This window comes from Malania oleifera, chromosome 8 (assembly GCF_029873635.1).
Source record: "Malania oleifera isolate guangnan ecotype guangnan chromosome 8, ASM2987363v1, whole genome shotgun sequence".
NCBI lineage: Eukaryota > Viridiplantae > Streptophyta > Magnoliopsida > Santalales > Ximeniaceae > Malania > Malania oleifera.
In genome coordinates this window covers 10,982,485-11,003,208 of record NC_080424.1, presented here as the reverse complement: position 1 = coordinate 11,003,208, position 20,724 = coordinate 10,982,485, and positions in this window count along the sequence as shown.

Here is a 20,724-nt window from a genome sequence, read left to right as displayed (position 1 = left end):
TAGAAACGAAAACTCCCAGTATTAAACTTCAATATTTTAACGCATAAAAAACTTTTCTCAACTGTCACAAATCCAAAAATTGAGTAAAAAGTCATACCCTAGATTTGGGATGATTTCCACCTTGCTTTCACCAACAATCCGCTTTGGTAGATTTGGAGAGAACTCCGCCAGGAGCGTCGTGGTGACTTTGGATTGTCGATCCGGCAAAGATCTAGCCCGAAATCAACGAAAGAAGGAGAGGGGACCAAAGGGGAGAGAGAGAGAGAGAGAGAGAGAGAGAGAGAGAGAATGTGTTAGCTTCCTTAAGAACATTAAATTTCATATTTCCCATATTTATAGAAAAGTAGGATTCGTCGACGAGCCCGACCTTCGTCGACGAATTCTCGTTAATTTCGTCGACAAAATTCAGTCAATTCATTTCCCCCTCTCGGTATTTTTTCGTCGACGAAACCCTGTGTTCGTCGACGAAATTCTTAAAGCCTTCGTACATGAAACCCTGTGTTCGTCGATGAAGCTTGGCAGCTTCCTTTTGTTTTTTTTTCCCATTCCCCTTTCTTTATCATTTAAATTCCATTTTAAATTCGGGTCGTTACATCCTCCCCTCCTTATAAAAATTTCATCCTCGAAATTTACCGTTCACATATCTCATCATCCCTTAATAAGGAAAAAGGGTCTACTCATTTTATTACCTATCCTCACTTATGGCGGAGGAATACCATGGTTACAATCTGAGTCTTGGGAGATTACATATATACAAAAGAAAATTTCTCCCAAAACTAAAGTACTACATTATTCAACCATTACATGTACCTGCAACAGAAAAGTACTTAACTATTTACATTTTACTCACTCAAACCTCTTGAAATAAATGCGGATACCTTTACTTTATTTGCTCCTCCGACTCCCAAGAAGCCTTTTCTACTGCATGATTCCTCCACAAAACTTTTACCTGAGGAATCGTCCTGTACGTAGCTCTTGCACTTTCCTATCCAGAATCTGTATTTGTACCTCCCCATATCCCAGTGAATCACTAAGCTCCAACTCGTCGTAACTGATGACATGAGAGTCTGGGACATATTTCCTCAACATAGTTACATGGAATACGTCGTGGATCCTAGACAACACCGGAGGTAAAGCTAGCCTATAAGCTACCGGTCCCACTTTATCTAGAATCTCAAATGGACTGATAAACCTAGGACTAAGTTTACCCTTCTTCCCAAATCACATAACCCCTTTCATCGGAGCTATCTTCAGGAACACATGATTACCTACATCAAATTCCAAATTCCTGCGGTGATTATCAGCGTAACTTTTTTGTCGGCTTTGAGCTGCACTGATCCTATCCCTGATAAGCCAAACTTTATCACTCGCTTGCTGCACAAGTTCTAGCCCCACTACTCGCCTCTCACCCACTTCATCCCAAAACAAAGGAGATCGACATCTCCTATCATATAGAGCCTCAAACGGTGCCATGCCAATGCTAGATAGATAACTGTTATTATACGCAAACTCTACCAGTGGCATGAACTGAGTCCAACCACCCTCAAAGTCCAATACGCACGCACGAAACATATCCTCTAGTATTTGTATCGTCCTCTCAGTCTGCCCGTATGACTGAGGATGGAATATCATTCTAAATGATAACTGAGACCCCATAGCCCCCTGCAAACTCCTCCAAAATCGTGATGTAAATCGCGGGTCTCGATCTGACACAATCGATACTAGCACTCCATGAGAACGAACTATCTCCTGAATATAAATCTCCGCCAAATGGCCGAGGGAGTAGTTGATCTTGATAGGTATAAAGTGGGCGGTCTTTTTCAAATGGTCAACAATCACCCAAATGGCATTCTGGCCATGTAATGCTGTTGGCAATCCTGACATGAAGTCCATAGATATATGATCCCACTTCCACTCTGGGATAAATAACGGTTGCAACTGCCCTGCTGGCCTCTGATGCTCAGCCTTTACCTGCTGGCATGTCAAACACTGGGCTACATACTCTGCGATCTCCCTCTTCATACCACTCCACCAGTATGACTCTGGCAGATCTCTATACATCTTCGTACTACCAAGATGAACTGTATACAAAGATCTGTGAGCTTTCTTTAGAATGGTCTTCCTAACCTCAGTATCGGCGGGAACGCATAATCTAGAACGGAACCGCAAAGTTTTGCCATCTGCAATACTGAACTCCCTCCCCTGCCCACTCTGTACTCTGTCTATCACCTCTGCTAACTCCGGATCTTCCTTCTGAGCCGCTTTAATTCTTTCCTATAGAGTAGGCTGTACCACTAGGCTGGCAATACATACTGGAAGATCATTCTCTACCAACTCTATGCCGAGTCTCTCTAGATCCATCATGATCGGATGCTAGATCCACATAGCCGCCAACACTGGTTCCCTGGATTTCCTGTTCAACGCATCAGCTACCACATTTGCTTTCCTTAGGTGATAACTGATGGTACAACCAAAATCCTTAATCAACTCCAACCACCTTCTCTGCCTCATATTAAGTTCTTTCTATGTAAAGAAATACTTCAAACTTTTATGGTCGGAGAAGATCTTACACTGCTCACCGTACAGGTAATGCCTCCAAATCTTCAGTGCGTGTACCACTGCAACCAACTCAAGATCATGGGTAGGGAAGTTCTTTTCATATTCTTTCAATTGTTTGGACGCATACACCACTACCCTGCCATGCTGCATCAATACACAACCAAATCCTTTCAAGGACGCATCATTGTAAATAACATACCCCTCACCCCTAGATGGGATAACCAAGACTAGTGCTGTGGCTTACCTCTGCTTCAGCTCTTGAAAACTCTGGTTACAGCTGTTGTCCCACCCAAATCTGACATTCTTCCTCGTTAGTTGTGTCAAGGGTCCTGACAAAGTTGAGAATCCCTCAATGAAACGACGCTAATATCCAGCTAGCCCCAAGAAACTCCTGATCTCCTAGACATTTCTCGGTCTAACCCAATTCACTATTGCCTCAATCTTGCTAGGATCCACAAAAATACCGTCTCTTGATATAACATACCCCAAGAACACGATCTTCTCAAGCCAAAATTCATATTTACTGAACTTGACGTACAACTTCTTTTCCCGAAGTGTTTACAAAACTTGCCTCAAGTGCGTCTCATGCTCCTCATAGCTCCTCAAATAGACCAGTACATCATCAATAAACATAACAACGAACTGGTCTAGGTATTGGTGAAAGACTCTGTTCATCAAGTCCATAAATACCATAGGAGCATTCGTCAATCCAAACGGCATAACGAGAAACCCGTAATGCCCGTACCGGGTCCTGAAGGCCATCTTCAAGACGTCTTCTGCTTTCACCTTCCCCTGATGGTAGCCTTATTTGAGGTCAATCTTCGAGTACACCTGTGTACCCTGGAGCTAGTCAAATAAATCGTCAATACGGGGTAGAGGATATTTGTTCTTGATTGTCACTTTATTAATCTCCCTGTTGTCTATACACATCCTCACAGTCCCGTCTTTCTTCTTCACAAATAGAATTGGAGCTCCCCACGGAGATACACTAGGTCGTATAAAGCCCTTATTAAGCAGATCCTGTAGCTGACTCTTCCACTCTACCAATTCTACTGGCATCATTCGATAAGGTACTTTGGAAATAGGTGTTGTACCTGGAAGTAGATCAATAGAGAAATCTACCTCACTGTCAGGTGGCAAGCCTAGTAACTCATCTGGGAAAACATCCGTAAGCTCCTTTACTACAGGCGTGCTAGCAAGTTTCAATTCATTCTCTAACATCTCCTTCACAATAGCCACAAACCCCTGACAACCACTCAATAGTAGTCTCCTGGCCTGAATAGCTGAAACTAGATGAGGCGGGGATTGCACTCTTGACCCTACGAACTTGAATTCTGCTTTCCTTGGAGATTTGAATATCACCTCTCGTGCACGGCAATCTATGCTGGCAAAATTAGCTGCTAGCCAATCCATGCCCAAAATAACGTCAAACACATACATGTCTAGCACTATCAGATCAGCCGGTAAAATCTTTCCTTGAATATTAACTGGACAATTCCGGAGCACCCTACTACATCTCACTACCGACCCAGTCAGTATAGATACCAACAATTCAACATCTAATGACTGTGTTTCAGCCCCATATAGTTTAACACACCCCGAAGGCACGAACGAGTGTGTAGCTCCTGAATCAAATAATGCAATAACGTTAAAGGAAAGCATAATCACCATATCTGCCACCACGTCACCTGCCGTCTCAGCCTTGCCCGACGTCAAAGTGAACACCCTGGCTGGAGCCGTATTCCTCTGCTGGCCCCCACGTTGTGCCTGATAACCTTCCCGATATGGTCTAGGAACTGGAACTTCATCTGGTGGTGTAGGGCAATCTCGTACCATATGCCCTGATTTACCACAGCGATAACATATTGGAATTGCATCTGATGGTGTAGGACAGTCTCGAACCATGTGCCCCGATCTACCACAGCGGTAGCATACCATACCACCAGCTCAACACTCTGTCCCTGTCTGACGGACTGGAGGACCCTGCCCTGTCTGCACCTCAAGTCCTCCTGTCTCCTGTCTTCGCCCTCTACCATGATTACCTCTCCTCCACTAACCCGGCCTATGCCCCTGCTGGTAACTCGTAGATGCAGATCTCTTCCTCTGTCCCTGCTCATCCGCATCGAGACGCTCACCAATCTCTGCCAAGGCTGCCCTGTCAACTAACTCAGCAAAGTCTTGGATCCGCAGCACCACCATCTGCTTGAATATACTCCACCTCAAGCCTCTCTCAAACTGTCTCGCCTTCCTTACCTCATTAAGAACAATGTATGGAGCAAAGCGAGAGAGCTCGATGAAACGTGCTGCATACTGCTGGATCGATAGCTGTCCCTGCTTCAGACTCCGGAACTCTTCTACCTTAGCCTCCTTAACCGTAGCTAGAAAGTATCTATCAAAGAATAAATCTTTAAACCGGTCCCATATCATAGCTATTGGAGTCACCCTTTGCTACTCCAATAGTCTCACCGCAGTCCACCACCTCTTAGCCTCTGCTGTCAATCTATAGGTGGCAAAGAGGACCCTCTGTTCCTCAGTATACTGCAGTACAGTCAAGATTTTCTCGATCTCCTGCATCCAGTTCTCAGCGATTACAGGATCAACTCCGCCTAAGAACGCTGGAGGATTCATCTCCGTGAACTTCTCTATGGTGCACCCCTGGCCTGCAGATGGACAACTCTGCTCCCTCGAACTCCTAGCAATCTCAACCATAACCTTCTGAGCCACGCTACGTAATACCGCGTCAGAGTCGGTTCCAGCTATACCTGATGGTCCTCCTCCATCACTGCCACTTGCATGGGCACTATTTCCTTCTGGTTCAATCCTAGAAAATAGCAGTTGCAATTCAGTAATCCTATCCTCATAATTTACCCACCTATCCTCACCACTTATCTCAACATTTCTAACTCATTTCTAATCCCCAGACCTACATTCTAGGAACACAGCCCGACAATAGCATACTGTGGTTTTCCTAAAATCGTCACCCCATGAAAAGCACAAAAACTACCACGGAAGTCCTGCCTCTAGCCCGTAAAACAAAACCTCAAATCCTTTCCTAAACTCTAGTATTGTTTCTACTGCACTCTAAAGTCTACCGAACCTAGCAACCTAGGCTCTGATGCCAAGCTGTCACGACATGCTCATTTTCCACATTTTCTTTTTGAAATTTAATAAAAATCAACATCACACATCTTAAATTCCAGCTCAACAGGTCACAATCCACCTGGACCCGTGGGTACCAGGCATATAACAGAACATACAACAGAAGCCTACGCAGCAGAAAGTATAAAATCATATACATCTCATCATAATGTGCATAACATATACCAGAGTACTACAAACACCATCTCTCAGTACATACATCCCAAAAATAAATCTAGGGACAATTGCCACAAAATTCTAACTGTCCCAACCAAGACTTACCCTTCCAACAAGGGCAATTAATTGCTCTATATCAGCGGGGCTTTTCCCGCTTTACTATCTGGGGCTCCTGAAAAATTAATGAAATTTAGGGGTGAGACACCTCTCAGTAAGGGAAATAAACTAATACTAGTGTGTGGCAACATGAGTATTCTGTGTTCTACATATACCATACATACATATTTAATACTGTTTATCAAATCTGGGAAAACATAAGTATATCAAAACTTGGCAGAACATACTACATTTCATAAGCATATCTCATCTCATATCATAATAATAATATCATAAAATAATCCCTGGTAGGTTAGTTGGCTGTTGTCATGTATTACCCCCACATGACTGGGTTGTGTGGCTCGAAGGCGGGACCTGACAATGATTGGCCGGCCACTGCCAAGTCAATAGTCTAGTCTGTAGGTCCGATGGGTCTACCCAGACTGGTCTGTACACCAGGGGTGATAACAGCACACTTCTTGAAAATAACCACATCGACCATCCAATCTCACACCACTTCGTACAGCGGCGTTAACACAGATATCATGATCACGAAGACCATGGACACATAGCAACGGTACCGTACAAGTGCTAGCCTAAACCAAGCCAACTAGGTTCTGATATCATATACAAATACTAAAATCGTGATACATAAATATCCCATATCATTTATTTTCACATCAATCATATCATTTCACATATATACGTGTATAATGAAAATCATCGTCCCATACGCAGGTATTACACATTTTATCATAGCTTTGCCCGTATGCCAGCTACACATAGCACAGCCCATACGCTGGCAAACCATAATCACATAGCACGGCCCGTACGACGGCAAATCACATCACATAGCACAACTCGTATGACGGCAAATCACAGTCACATAGCACGACCCGTATGCCGGCAAATCACATAAAAATCTCGGCCTGTACGCCAGTTTTCCATCATAAAAATCCGTATCATCCACATTCCCAGAAAATAGTATTTCACAACATTTTTACTCATGCCACACAACTGATTTTCCACATATTCAACATACGATCATTTTCACAGTATTTTACAAATATAAAACATATATATATAAATATATACATTTTCCATAAATCAAATGATAAGTATATATATAAGCATTTTCTCAAAAATAGAAACTAACTTAGTTTATCCCCTTACCTGGTTCCTGAACAGCCCCTAAGAAAGTCTTCCCCGCCCCCGCAGGTTTCCTAACTCAACACCCTGAAAATGAAAACTCACAGAATTAAACTTTAGTATTTCAACGTATATAACATTTCTTATAACTACCATTAAGTCAAATTCGGCTTAAAAGCCTTACCTCAACTCCGGGATGATTTCCTACGTTCCGAATCAACACCCCTGGAAATGAAAACTCCCAGTATTAAACTTCGATATTTTAACGCATAAAACACTTTTCTCAACTATCAAAAATCCAAAAATTGAGTAAAAACTCTTACCCTGGATTTGGGATGATTTCCACCTTACTTTCACCAACGATCCGCTCCGGTAGATTTGGAGAGAACTCCGCCATGATCATCGTGGTGACTTTGGATTGTCAATCTGGCAAAGATCTGGCCCGAAATTGCTGAAAGAAGGAGAGGGGATTGGAGGGGAGAGAGAGAGAATGTGTTAGCTTCCTTAAGAAGCTTAAATTTCGAATTTCCCATATTTATAGAAAAGCAGGATTCGTCGACGAGCCGACCTTCGTCGACGAATTCTCATTAATTTCATTGATGAAATTCAATTGATTCATTTCCCCCTCTCAGTACTTTCTTGTCGACGAAATTCTCAAAACCTTCGTCGACGAAACCCTGTGTTTGTTGACAAAGCTTGGTAGCTTCCTTCTGTTTCTTTTTCCCATTCCTCTTTCTTTATCATTTAAATTCCATTTTATATTTGGGTCGTTATAGTTTGTCTGTAGACCACGACAACTTGATTGAGAAATTTATTAAGATGAATCCTCCGACTTTGTCAGAAGGAACTGATTATGCTATCGCTAAAAAATGGGTACAGGAGATCAAAAAAGTATTTTTACTGCTGCAGTGTTCTGAGGAGTAGAGGGTGTTGTTCACTACATATAAACTGACTGGAGAGGCTGAGAGATGGTAGACAACAGTGAAACTCCTAGAGCAGCAAAGGACAGTACCTGTAGAGATGACATGAGAGTGATTTAAGGAGATATTCTTCGATAGGTATTTTCTAGCCTCATCTAGGGAAGCTAAGATAGAGGAGTTCTTGAATCTGAAATAGGGACAGCAAACCGTACAGCAGTACACGGTGAGGTTCATTGAACTATCTCACTTCGCCTCGTACATTATTCCTGATGAGGGGAAAAAGGTACTATATGTGTTATACTACTATATAATCATATTGCCACACAACTATATTTAGTTTATTTTCCCTTACTGAGAGGTGTCTCACCCCAACTTAAATAAATTTTAGGAAACCCGAAAAGACTAGTAGATCGTGGCCGTCGTTGAGTTAGTCTGGTACTACCCCGCTAGGAGGGTAAGTATTGATCTAGGGACAAGAAGATTTATGTTGTGAGTTCTTAGATATATATATATATATATATATATATATATATATATATATATTGTATTTTGAAGATTGTATAAAAGTACAGTATTATGGAATGAGGTTGACTCTGGTATTGTGTGTTTTATGGTTTGGAGAATGTGATTTTTATATACTGTTGCCTAAGTTTCCGCTGTATATGTCAGGTGTGACCCCGTTACCCACGGGTACGGGTTGATTATATTATTAAATATGTTTTATTATTTAGTAAATTAAGTAGGTCATTACATACATAATATTCAAGATTTGTTTTTAAAAAATCTTATTTGGTATTCTTGCAAAAAGTCATTTGAACTAAAACCCTAAGTTCTTCAAAGCATTTATTTCTAAAAATTATTTTTGGGAGATATTGATAAAAAGGTAGATTTGTGAAGCATATCGTTCGTATTATAAAGGTCATATTATTACATACATACTGAGTTTCAAGCATTTATTATATGATTATGTATTAAGATATATCTTGTACTCACTAGCTTTGTTAGAAGCAATTTTGAGTTGTTGTAGAAATTGTAATCTTTATTTTTTCTACACGGTTCAGGCTGTGAACTGGGATTAAGGAGGAAGGTACGCCTCTTGTAAGCAGTAGGTTGTAAAGGAAGCTTTGTCCTAGTTAAAGGAGCGGACTTTTTAGTAGAATGATTGAGTGGGTTTTTAAAGGCGAGGATGTAGGCTAGGATAGGCCGAACCTCATAAAATCGAGTTTGCATCTCTCTTACCCTTACCTCTATTTAATTTTCATGTAATCTCATTGTGTATGTGTTGAGCTTTTGGTACATGTGTGAGTAATTGGGCAACATTGTATGCTTGATTAAGACACTCATAAAATTAATTAATTGTGAAATATTGAGGTAGTTGTAAGTAGCTTGCAAGTTAGAAATTGGTAGTTTTCAAAATTAGAATCTAAAGGACCTAATTTTTAATATGCCCAATTCACCCCCCCCCCCCTTTGGGATAACACCGTAATTCACGTTTGGCATCAAAGCGATGTTACATAGACTTAACCATTATTTTTGTAAAAGATTACATGAAACACATGAGTGTAACCCCATTCGGTAAGGGACACTCGTTCAATCGACCACCAATTTTCTGTGGTGTAAATTAAACCTACTTGAAACGAAGGATGAGTATATATCTTTTAAATGTTGATTGGAAAGTGTGGAGAATAGTTTCTATGGGAAACCAAGTTCCTATGAAATTAGTTGATAAAGTAAATGTATCTAAGACAGAAGATGAGTATTCTAATGATGATTGGATAGTTGTTCAAATAAATGCTACTGCTATAAATCTTTCATACTGTGCATTAGATGTTAATGAGTTTAATAGGGTAATGGCCTACAAAACTATTAAAGAGATTTGGAAAAAATTAGAAGTAACATATGAAGACCCTAAGGAAGTAAAAGATAGTAGGATGACATGCTTACTAATAAATATGAGGCATTTAAAATGACTACTGATGAGTCTATTCAATCCATGTGTACTAGAATCACACACATCACAAATTCATTAAATACTCTTGGAAAATTTTACCATACTTAAAAGTTGATCAGGAAAATCCATAAGGGACTACCTCCAATTTGGGAAGCTATAGCAAAGCTAAAGCTACTGCTATAGCTGAAGGAAGGAACCTGAAATAGATGTCGGTTGATGAACTGATCGGTTTTCTAATCACTTATAAGCTAGAGATAAATAAGAGGAAAAATGAGCAGAATAAAGCAAAGAGAGTTGCAGCTCTTAAGGCATCATCTAGTAGCTTTAGTGAAGGAAGTGACTCAGAATCAGAAGATGACATGACTTTGCTAACAAGAAAATTTGGAAAGTTCCTGAAGAAGAATAAGAAGTTTAATAAAAAATTTCAGAACTCAAAATTAGAAATAGAGGAGTCTATCAAGAGGAGACAGAAGGATAATCTTCCTATATGCTATAACTTTAGAGAAATTGGGCATATCAAGCCAGATTGTCCCCAGTTGAAGAAAGTGTCCAAAAAGAGGAAAAATACACTAAAGGTTGGTTGGGATACTCACAGTATCAGTAGTTCATAATTTGAAAATAGTGATGACCAGGTTGCAAATCTATGTTTAATGGCTCACAAAGACCATGAGGTACAATCTTTCTATTCTGCCTCATCTTATTATTCAAGTGATTCAGAAAATGAGAATAGCATGCTTTCTTATTGCAACAAGAATATTTGTACACTCTTAAAATGCTTGAGAAGAAAACTAAGAAATTTTCTTATTTGAAATGTAAAGTAAAAGAACTCTCAAAGTTAATTGAAAAATAAAATGAGTCCCATGCATCCATGATAAAAGAAAAGGATTTAGAAATTATGGAATTGGAAAGAAATTTGAAATACTATTCTAAAATTATTCATAAATTCACAGAGGGCCAGAGTAACTTTGAAAGACTTTTTGGGGCACAAAGAAATTCCCTAGATAAAGAAGGACTTGGTTTTAATGGAAAGGAAAATTTGAAACAAAAACATCTTTACATGGGTTATTTTGTAAGAGAATCAAAGACCTATGCCTCATCAAAAGACTCTTATAAATATACCACATGCTTTAAATGTAAAAGGATGGGTCATATAAAATTTGGTTTTCCTTTTAGGAACAAAGATGCTAAAATGAAAAAGGTATGGAGAGTTAAAGGAGATTCTAGCACTAATCCCCCATGGACCCAAGAAAAAATAGGTACCAAAAATAGTTACTTAAATATTTATTGCAGGTATGCTTAAGATCATCCTGCTCAAAAGATAGATGGTATATGGACAGCAGATGTTCATGTCACATGACTAGGGATAAAGCTAAATTCACATCCATCACACCAAAGGATGGAGGATTTGTCACTTTTTGGGACAATGCAAAAGGAAGGATCAAAGGTGTAGGTAAAGTTGGTCACGATTCATCACTCAATATATATGATGTTTTACTAGTTGATTGTTTAAAGCATAACTTATTAAGTATAAGCCAACAGTGTGATAAAGGTTATAAAGTATCTTTTGAACATGACAAGTGCATTGCTGAATATAAAAGTGATAACAAAATACCATTCATTGTTGAACAGCATGAAAACATGTATACTGTTGACTCTATGAGTCCAATCCTATTTTGATAATGACAAATCACTTGGTATTTGATTTGTGCATTGAGAATGTGAGCAGGAACATTACTTAGTGAAAGTAGGAATAGCTTCCCAAGAAAGGGGGGTGAATTGGATTCTTTTTTATTTTTTAATAAATTTATGAGCTTTTACTTATGATACTAAGAAAAATACAATTGATAACTGAAAATCAAACTTGAGAATACTGAAATTTAAACCAACAAGCCAATCAATGAAATCAAAACAATTCAACCACTCAACCAAGAAGATTAGTCCTTTTGTTAATTTCCCAGTAAATATCTACCACCTTCTTTAAGTAATCTCTTAGTATGCACTTCTCTTGATTAGGATTTCTGTAGATTAATCAACGTACTCCCTTTTGGGTTTCCGCAAATGATTAATTAAAACATACTTTCTAAATGTCAAGAGTCTTCTTTCTTTCTTACTTAAAACACCTACAACTTGCACTTTTGAAATCATATAACAATAGCAAGTACTGAATATAAAATAAAGCAAAGAGAGAGAGACAAGATTTTTACGAGGTTTGGCTTCAACACAGCCTACGTCCTTGCCCTTGGTAAAACACCAAAGGTTCCACTATAGCTGTTTCGTTACTAGGTGGAACAACGCTTGTTTTACAACCACTCCTTTGGTCAACGCTAGAGCCCGCCTTCTCCAAACAATATGCCCTTGTTTGGTCAACATTCCAACAGCTTGGAATCATCCAAAATCTACAAGAGAAATATCAAAATCTAGTGTACAAGAGAATCTCACACAAAGAGTAAATTAGTACAAATCAAAACTATGTACTTTAAAAGATAAAATATCAAGAATGAAATAAACTTTTGAAGCTTTTCAAAGAATTCACCTAAATCCTTTTCTCCAGATGAGAAATCAGTAATTCTTCAGGATTTGATGAGCAAAAATATCAGAACAACAATACTTTCAGCTTTGCAAGAAATTGATCAAAAGAGATTTTGAGAGCAAAAGAGCTTTGAGAGATTTTCAATGCTTGGTATAACTTTGAACTACAAGAATCATGTATTTATAGGCTTTCAAAAACAAGTTTCCTTGTTGCAAGAATTTCCAAAAAGAATTTCCCAAATGATTAGAAAATTTGGGTTTCAAACGGCCATAATTTAAAAAATAAGATTTTTAAAATTTGCCCGTTGAACAGTGTTCAGACGTCTGAGGATTCGAGGTTAGCCATCTGAAGTTCCTAAAACCTCTTCAAAATAAAACTAGATACAGGGTCAGATGTCTGAAGTCAGGGTTCAGATGTCTGAAGTCGCGAGTTCAGATGTCTGAACTACTACTGCCACTTTCTGTCTTGTTCGATAAATTTTTCAAATGTCTGCACTTAATTTTCAGACGTCTGAAGTAATTCTTCAAATGTCTAAACTTAAAGTTCAGTCATCTGAAGTCGCTACTTTTGTCATTTGATCTTTATAAAAACTTAATTGAATATTTTTAAATAGGTCCTTAAATATTTATAATCTCTTGAAAAAGTTTCAAAATATATTTCAAATGATATTTTAACTTTTGAAATACTTACAAATATATTTCCTAAGCTTTCATAAGATATGCTTGAGTTCTCTTTCATGCTTTGCTCTTGAGGATCCATGAAAGATTTTCTTGAGCTTCAAATATATTAGATTCTCTTTGAGTCATTTCAGTAGTTGTCCCATACTTGATTTATACTTTATTTTCTCTTGAACCATACTTGAGCTATACTTGAACTTTTCTTAAAGCCACACTTGTTCCATATTTCCTGAAACACAAAACTCAATCTTTTCAAGTTAAATAGTCCTTTGTTTGTTATCACCAAAACCAATTGAAAGACCTTGTTAGGCCAACACTTAGCATGCACAAAAGGTGATGAAGCCAAGGAAGCCACGAGAATTAAAGCATATATATAATGCAGCACAATCTATGGAACTAAAAGAGTAGAAGAATGAAGATGCAAGTGTCAAGTTAAAGATCGTTATGGGGATGGGTATTTAGAATTGATGTATGTGCATACTTTATATGATATAACTAGAAGTTAAAAATATACCATACACATGCATATCATGAAAACTTTCTTGTGTTAAATATGGATTTAGAGGACTTCTTCTTAAACCCTGGAAAATGTTTTATAAGAGGTTAAAGCAAGAGAACTCAAATGATTTTGAAAAACTAAACTGAAAATTTTGAAGTGGGTTTACCTAAACGGCTGAGGATTACCCTAAGAATTCCGAAGATTCAACTTCAGGCGACTAAAGTTTTTCTTCAGACGTCTAAAGAATTTCTTCAAAAGACTAAAGAGTTTGTTCAGTCATCTAAAGATTTAATTACTGAAACAAAGAACAAGCAGAACACCTTCAAACGTCTGAACCTTCATTTCAGTCGTCTGAACTAGGAACTTCAGAAGACTGAACCCTCAGTTCAGTCGGCTAACCCTATGTTCAGAATATAATTTTCAGTGCTTTAAGGAACATCAGACGTATGAACCCGAATCTTCAATCATCTGAACCTATGGGGAGTTTAAAAATTCTATCTTTAGCGAGAGAATGCACAGGTTATACACTTGATCAAATTGATCCAATGGTCAGGACTTATCCTAAAGCCGAGATTACCTATATAATCAACCTCTAAACCCTAGTGCCTCAACTTTGGTAATAGAATTGGGAGTCTTGAACGTATACACATCTCTGAACATTGTTGAACTTACTGCTAAGCTCTTGTCTGGGATTTCAAAGTGTTTACATCATATTAAAGCTTGGGCTATGTTGATTTTCAAAAGGGGTTCTAGCAACTATTGTGCAAACAACTTTGGTATTGAGGTTTGGCGATCAAACTAAGTGTTTGCTTGTATGGGTGGGTAATATCCCCTATCCTTAGGTTGCCTTATGGGTAAATACTTTGTTTGTGTTTGAATGGGATCAAAAAATGGTTTTAAGAATTTATGTTAATTGTTTGCAAATGATATTAAAATGTTGGTTATAATCTCATGTTGACCATATGCTATTTTTAATTTATATTGTTTCTTCCCTTACCGAGATGTGTCTTACCCGATTACAAATTATCTTTTCAAGACTACCACGTGATCAAGCTTAGAGAGCTCTAGGTTTATAGCTTTTTTGGGTTATAGATAGAGAAAGGGTATAAACATTTTGTTGATACTTTGGGATGTATATGTTTTATGTTTTTAAGTCTTATGGATTTTATGGATGATTGTGGACATATTGGTGTTTGTGAATACTGATTGTTTTTCAAGATATGTATATATATGAGAATACAGGTGATGATTGGTTATTACATATTATGGATAGAAATAGTAAACTCTGGTATTATTTTTATGATTGATGATTTTAGTTATGGATGGAAGATTTGTTTAGTGATGGTGTGTAGTGGTACAAATCTGCTTGTTGGAGAAGCACTGAAATTGTACATGAAATTTATATTGTAAATCGGTTGCATTCCAGGCATGGGCTTGAAGAGGGAGACTAGCCCTGGTAAATAGTCCTGGATTGGTTTAGACCTAGTTAGGAAAGCTAGGTGTGCCATCCTGGTAAGGCGTGTTCATTGAGGTCATCCCCTTGAAATGACCTAGTTGTAACTGGTGCCGCTCCACCCGTGAAATGAGCCATTAGTGGAATCCTTGGGCTTGTGAGATAGAGGCGAGGACGCAGGCTGTATTGAACGAACTCCGATAACATATCATGTGTGCATTTTATTTTTTCGTAATTTATTTATTGCACGTGTATGTTATATTGTGAATGTCACGCATGATTTAATTTTCAAACGTTATATTTATCTGCGCATTTGGAACTATATAGACAGACCTTAGGTTGCGAATATATTTCTATTAAATTAGCTAAACTTAGGAATAAATTTTAAAATTCCAATTCACCCCCTTCTTGGGAATACACCAAAGCTAACACACTCTCATTCTTTGATTACCTAGCTGAAAGTGTCACAAAGTGGAATACACGATACAATTAGACACCCATGACCGTACAACCTATCGGCATAATCTGTGGTGGAGATACATATGTGCCAACATATTACCCAAACACTCTTTCACCCCAGTATCAGCCACAATAGACCCCTCAGAGTTGTGCGTCGTCAGGATTTCAATCTAATGCAGCATCTGCTCCACCGGGGATGTCCCTTGAGGATGCCTTCCAACAGTTCATGCAAAATCTATATACTCGGGACATAAATGAATTGCAGGACACTGTTAATATGATAAGCACGCAGTTGGATAACTTAGAAAAAGAGGAATTTCTAGTGAAACCTCAGCCTAGTCCTCAAAAATACCAGCAACAACAACAACAAATACATAATGTTTCTCTTCAGACAGCGGATGCCACCATTATTTTGATAAGTGGGAAGGAAGTTTCCTAACCTGAGATGCTTATCGCTAGACAACGAGTTGTCCCGGCACCTGAAGTTACGACTGAAACAGATGAAGTCAATGAAAAACCAGAGGAAGCGGGCCTAGAAGTGAAGTAGTCAGTTAATAAGGAGGCTGATACTAATAAGGAGTGCCAACCTATGGTACCTTATCCTCAGAGCTTGGCAACCATGGAATCGTCACTCCCAACTAGATTAAATTACCAAGGAGTCTAACGTTGAAGCAAATCCCTACAGTGGTAACATGATTGGTACACCCGATAAATAGGGTGAGTAGAATGGTGAATGTTTAACTTTCAAGGAACCATGTAAAACTTTTAATGCTAATGCTTCTGAAGAACTAAAGGTAATTGTTCCAACAACTTTTCCTCAAACACCAGTTTGTAAAGAAAAAAATTTCTTGGAAAATATGCTGAATAAAGACCCTTTCTTGTTAAAATAAGAAAGTCAATTTGCACACGTATTATCTGGTATTTTGAAGAGTACTAATTCATTTAAGGCTTACTTTCGTGCAGGTATGAAGACTAATTTGTTGTGGTGGCTCAAATTTGGAGACACGTTAGTTCAATTTGTAGACTTGCACCCACCGGAAAAAAATTCCTCCAAAGCCTCCGCCAGACAACTGTGATGTTTTTCTTTCCCTTTTTTTCATTTTGTTTTACCCTATTTTATTTTTAGTTAATTTTCAGGTACATTTCCTTGTACTTCAGTTTTTATTTTCCATTACTTCTCCACCCAGGTACACCCTACTTCTCCCGTGCATAGTTTTTTTATTTCCCCTATGCTTTCACATTGAGGACAATGTTCCACTTTAGTTGGGGGGGGGGGTGAGCATTTGCACGTTACACTATGCACATATACTTGCTGGGTTTTATAATAAAAAAATAAAAATAAATAAATAAATAACAAGAAATAAAGAAAAAGCATTAAGGATAAATGATTATGCCATGATTAACACTGACATATACCCTTCATATACTTGCATATAACTTAAGAATTACACACTGGAGTCATTTATGCGTAGTTTCTCTTTATATGACTTTGTAACTCCATGAAGAATTGATTGGTAGTACACTCGTGCTAATTCGGCCATATAAACTCTTGTATTTACATGGCATCTCACGAGACTGAATAGACACATTCATGTGATTCATTGCACTTAGGGTTCCTTGTGAGCACTGAGAGAACACATGTGGCGACTATGACACCTTGTGAGATATCCTTGAGCTATTTATCATTTTTTTGATTGTTAACATTGAATCAGTGTTCACGAAACTCAGTTCTCTTTTCTTCTGAACGATTCTTTGTACACTGGTCTCTGTTTTTGATTTGTTTTCCTAGAGGTGACATCTAGTGGGGAGATAGAAACCTAGGTCTTGTAGCCTACTCAAGATGTGAAGGTTGAACCACCCCTAGAAATAGACTTAGTTCATGGACCACTATTCGAGCTTAATTCCTATTGATGGTATGAAGACAACAAAAGAAGTGTAATGATTGTCCTAATTATTAATAAAAATACAGAAATTGAAGAATGAGTAGAAGAAAGAATAAGAAATAGAAATGCACATGAAATGAAATGCTAATGCCTGCTCCACAAAAATACCACAAAAAGTCAGGGACACGACACATGTTATCCACGTATGAAGATTCTTCAACCATTTAATGTCTCAGATGTATTCACTCTAAGTTTGTGAATAAGTTAATCTAGATTTGTCTCGATTGGACATGGCGATTAGGTGAGAAAATGCTAGGGTGAAGGACCCAACACCTCATAGATAGATTAGATCCTTCTCAGACTAGTCCACTCCATATACTTAGCGGTTGTTCCTTTCAATATATGGGATGTTTTTTCGTGACACTCCTCCTCACATATGGTGAGTGAGCCCATTCCTTTTGAGTGTTTTTTAGGGTATACCAGTTAGGTCGAGTCCAAAACGACCGTTCTGTAGGTGTCCACTAGTATCCTAGGTGTAATGAGTCACACACATAACACACACCTCGAGATTTAACCTATTATACTCAAACTTATATGACCGCATTAACTCTGAATTGTACCGTTGGTTAACTTCATGTCAGTATATTGTTCTTAATTGCTATATAATGATGAAACTTGCATGAGTGATGTGCTTCGGAGTTGTGTGCATTGAATATGAACGAATTTGTGTGAAATTCAGTTATATTCCTATATGTGAAACGGTATGGTTGTGTTGCATGGACATTGATTTCATGTTTTCTAGAGTTAGTAATTGTGGATACCGTCCTGAAATTCATTCACGTTATTTGTTAGAGACTATCAAAACGTTAATTAGGGGGTGTGATTACGCGCTTAAACTGCATAATTGAGCATTTTAATTCGTGCATTGGGGCTGATATTTTTAATTAAATACCTAATTACTCTCAAAATTTTAACGTTGTGTCTTATTTATAATTTATAGGTCTTATGGCCTAATTTATGAATTTTTTGGCATTTTTTTATTGCAGAAGAATTTTCGGGAGCCAAAACTGGTACCAATTCGCAATTTGTGCATAACTTTTCCGTACGAACTTTGATCGAGAAATTTGAAATTATAGAGAAAGGTGAGAATATTATCTACAACTTCTGTGTTTTGAGCTTTGAGTGAAACGAGTTCCAAAAGGGTCAAAATCACCCTTGTTCTCTAAGAAATAAAAAGAAGAAGAAAGAAGAAGAAAAAAAAAAGAAAAAATAAATAAAAATAATGCATATTTGATGTCACCCGGCCATCTCTTGTGGGCATAGGGCATTCCCCCATCTCCATTCATATTTTCTCTCTCTTTTTTCTCTAACTAGATTGAGCGCACCCCTTCCCTCTTCTCCCTTACCCCCGCTCTCTCCTTCCCTTCCCTCTCTCACTCTCTTATTCTCTCTTTCTCCTTCTTCTCTCTCAGCCAATCCCAAGCACCTTCTCCCTCAGTCTCCTTCTCCCTCTCCTTCTCCTTTTCCTCCTCCTTGTCTTCTTATTCCAACCACTCCGAGAACCACAGCCACCCCAGCTGCTGTCGTGAACCTCTTTGCTAGCTACTACGATTGCCCTGCCTTTCCATTATTGTGCTGCTAGTGCTACCAACCCAAAAACCACCCCTCTGCTGCTGAAGCCTCTAGACCATACCTGAAGACCCCCTCAGCCACTACTGCTACTAGTCCCTGAAGCTGCTGCAGCACCACCTTGCTGCTATGAGCCCTCCTACAGCAACTCTAGCCACCATCCACTGAAAACTTGAACTACAGCCACAACCACCAAGAGCTACCCCATTGCAATACCATATCCCACGGCGTACATATCTCTCTCTCTCTCCTTTTTTCTTTTCTTTTTTCATTGTTTGTTGAATATGGTTAAATTTTTATAGTGGTTTATTTGAAAATTTTAAATTTTGAATATTGTTTAAGGGGTTTTATTATTATTGCAGTTTATTTATTTATTTATTTTATCAAGTAAATTTAGCAGTAGATTTAATTAGCGATTCGAGTTATTTAATTAATGAAATTAAGTCCGGTTTGGTTCTAAGAAAAATGAATAAAATACAAAAAGAAAAAAATTATTCTTTTTAAAATTAAATTTTTGTTGAAACTCGATTTAGTTTAGTGTTAGTCTTATTAAAGTTTGTATTTTTATCGTGTCTAGTCATTGTTTAAGTCATTAAAGATTTAATTTTTGTTCGAATTCGTGTTTGCCTTTCAATTTTGATTTTGGTTCAAGTTCCTAATTTTGTTGAAGATTTGGTTTTTATCATTCGCGTTTGTGTTTAATTGAGCTTTATTATTGTGTGTTTTAATTATGTGTTTAAGTTACTATCTTGAGTTTCTATTCTGAAGTTTAACGCATGTTTCGATGTCTTCCTGATTAGACATAGGTTTTCTGTCCTTGTTATTAATTCAGTGCATGTTAGGATTAGGGTTTAAGTTGCATGTTCGTTTAATTTGTCAAAGGTAATCTCAAACAATCTTGAAAATCCTGAATCTGAACTGAGTTCAGTAACTTTTTATTTTCGATTGGAAAAACGTAAAATTTGAGATTCCCTGGGGAGACGATCTGGCCTTGGGGCTGAATATTACACGCCAGAACTCCTATACTTGGGATAGTTTCCAAGCTGCTCATTTTTCAAGTGAGACATCTCTCTTTCCCTTGCTCTTTATTTTCAGCATATATAAATTGCGTGGATGATTTAATTTTTTAATCATATATACTTCATAAATTTGAAAATTAAATAAACTTGATTTGGGTTTCAGAAACCCAAAGGGAGTACGTTGGTTAAACCATACTTTGCAGAAACCATAAGGGAGTACGCTAATTAGTTAACACCCAAAGATAAATTAACTAAGAGTTTATTTGAATTTTGAATTTTGGGAAGAGTGTGAATGTTTTGTTGAAAATCATTAAAGCTAAGTCATTATCAAAGGGATTGCATTAACCATAGGGCTTGAATCAAATTCATATCTACAAGGCTTATATAAACAAACAACCATCTTAAGTTCTTACATTACTAAAGTGTTGTATACTTTAATCTTGGTTTGGTTGTGTGCCTTCAAATTTTTTGGTTAATTGATTACTTGAATGATTGAATGTTTATGTGGTTGTGGATTAAATAGAGAAATAAGTTTTTACTAGAAAGTTTGAGGAATCAACAACAAGTTAAGAATTTCTAAAAAGA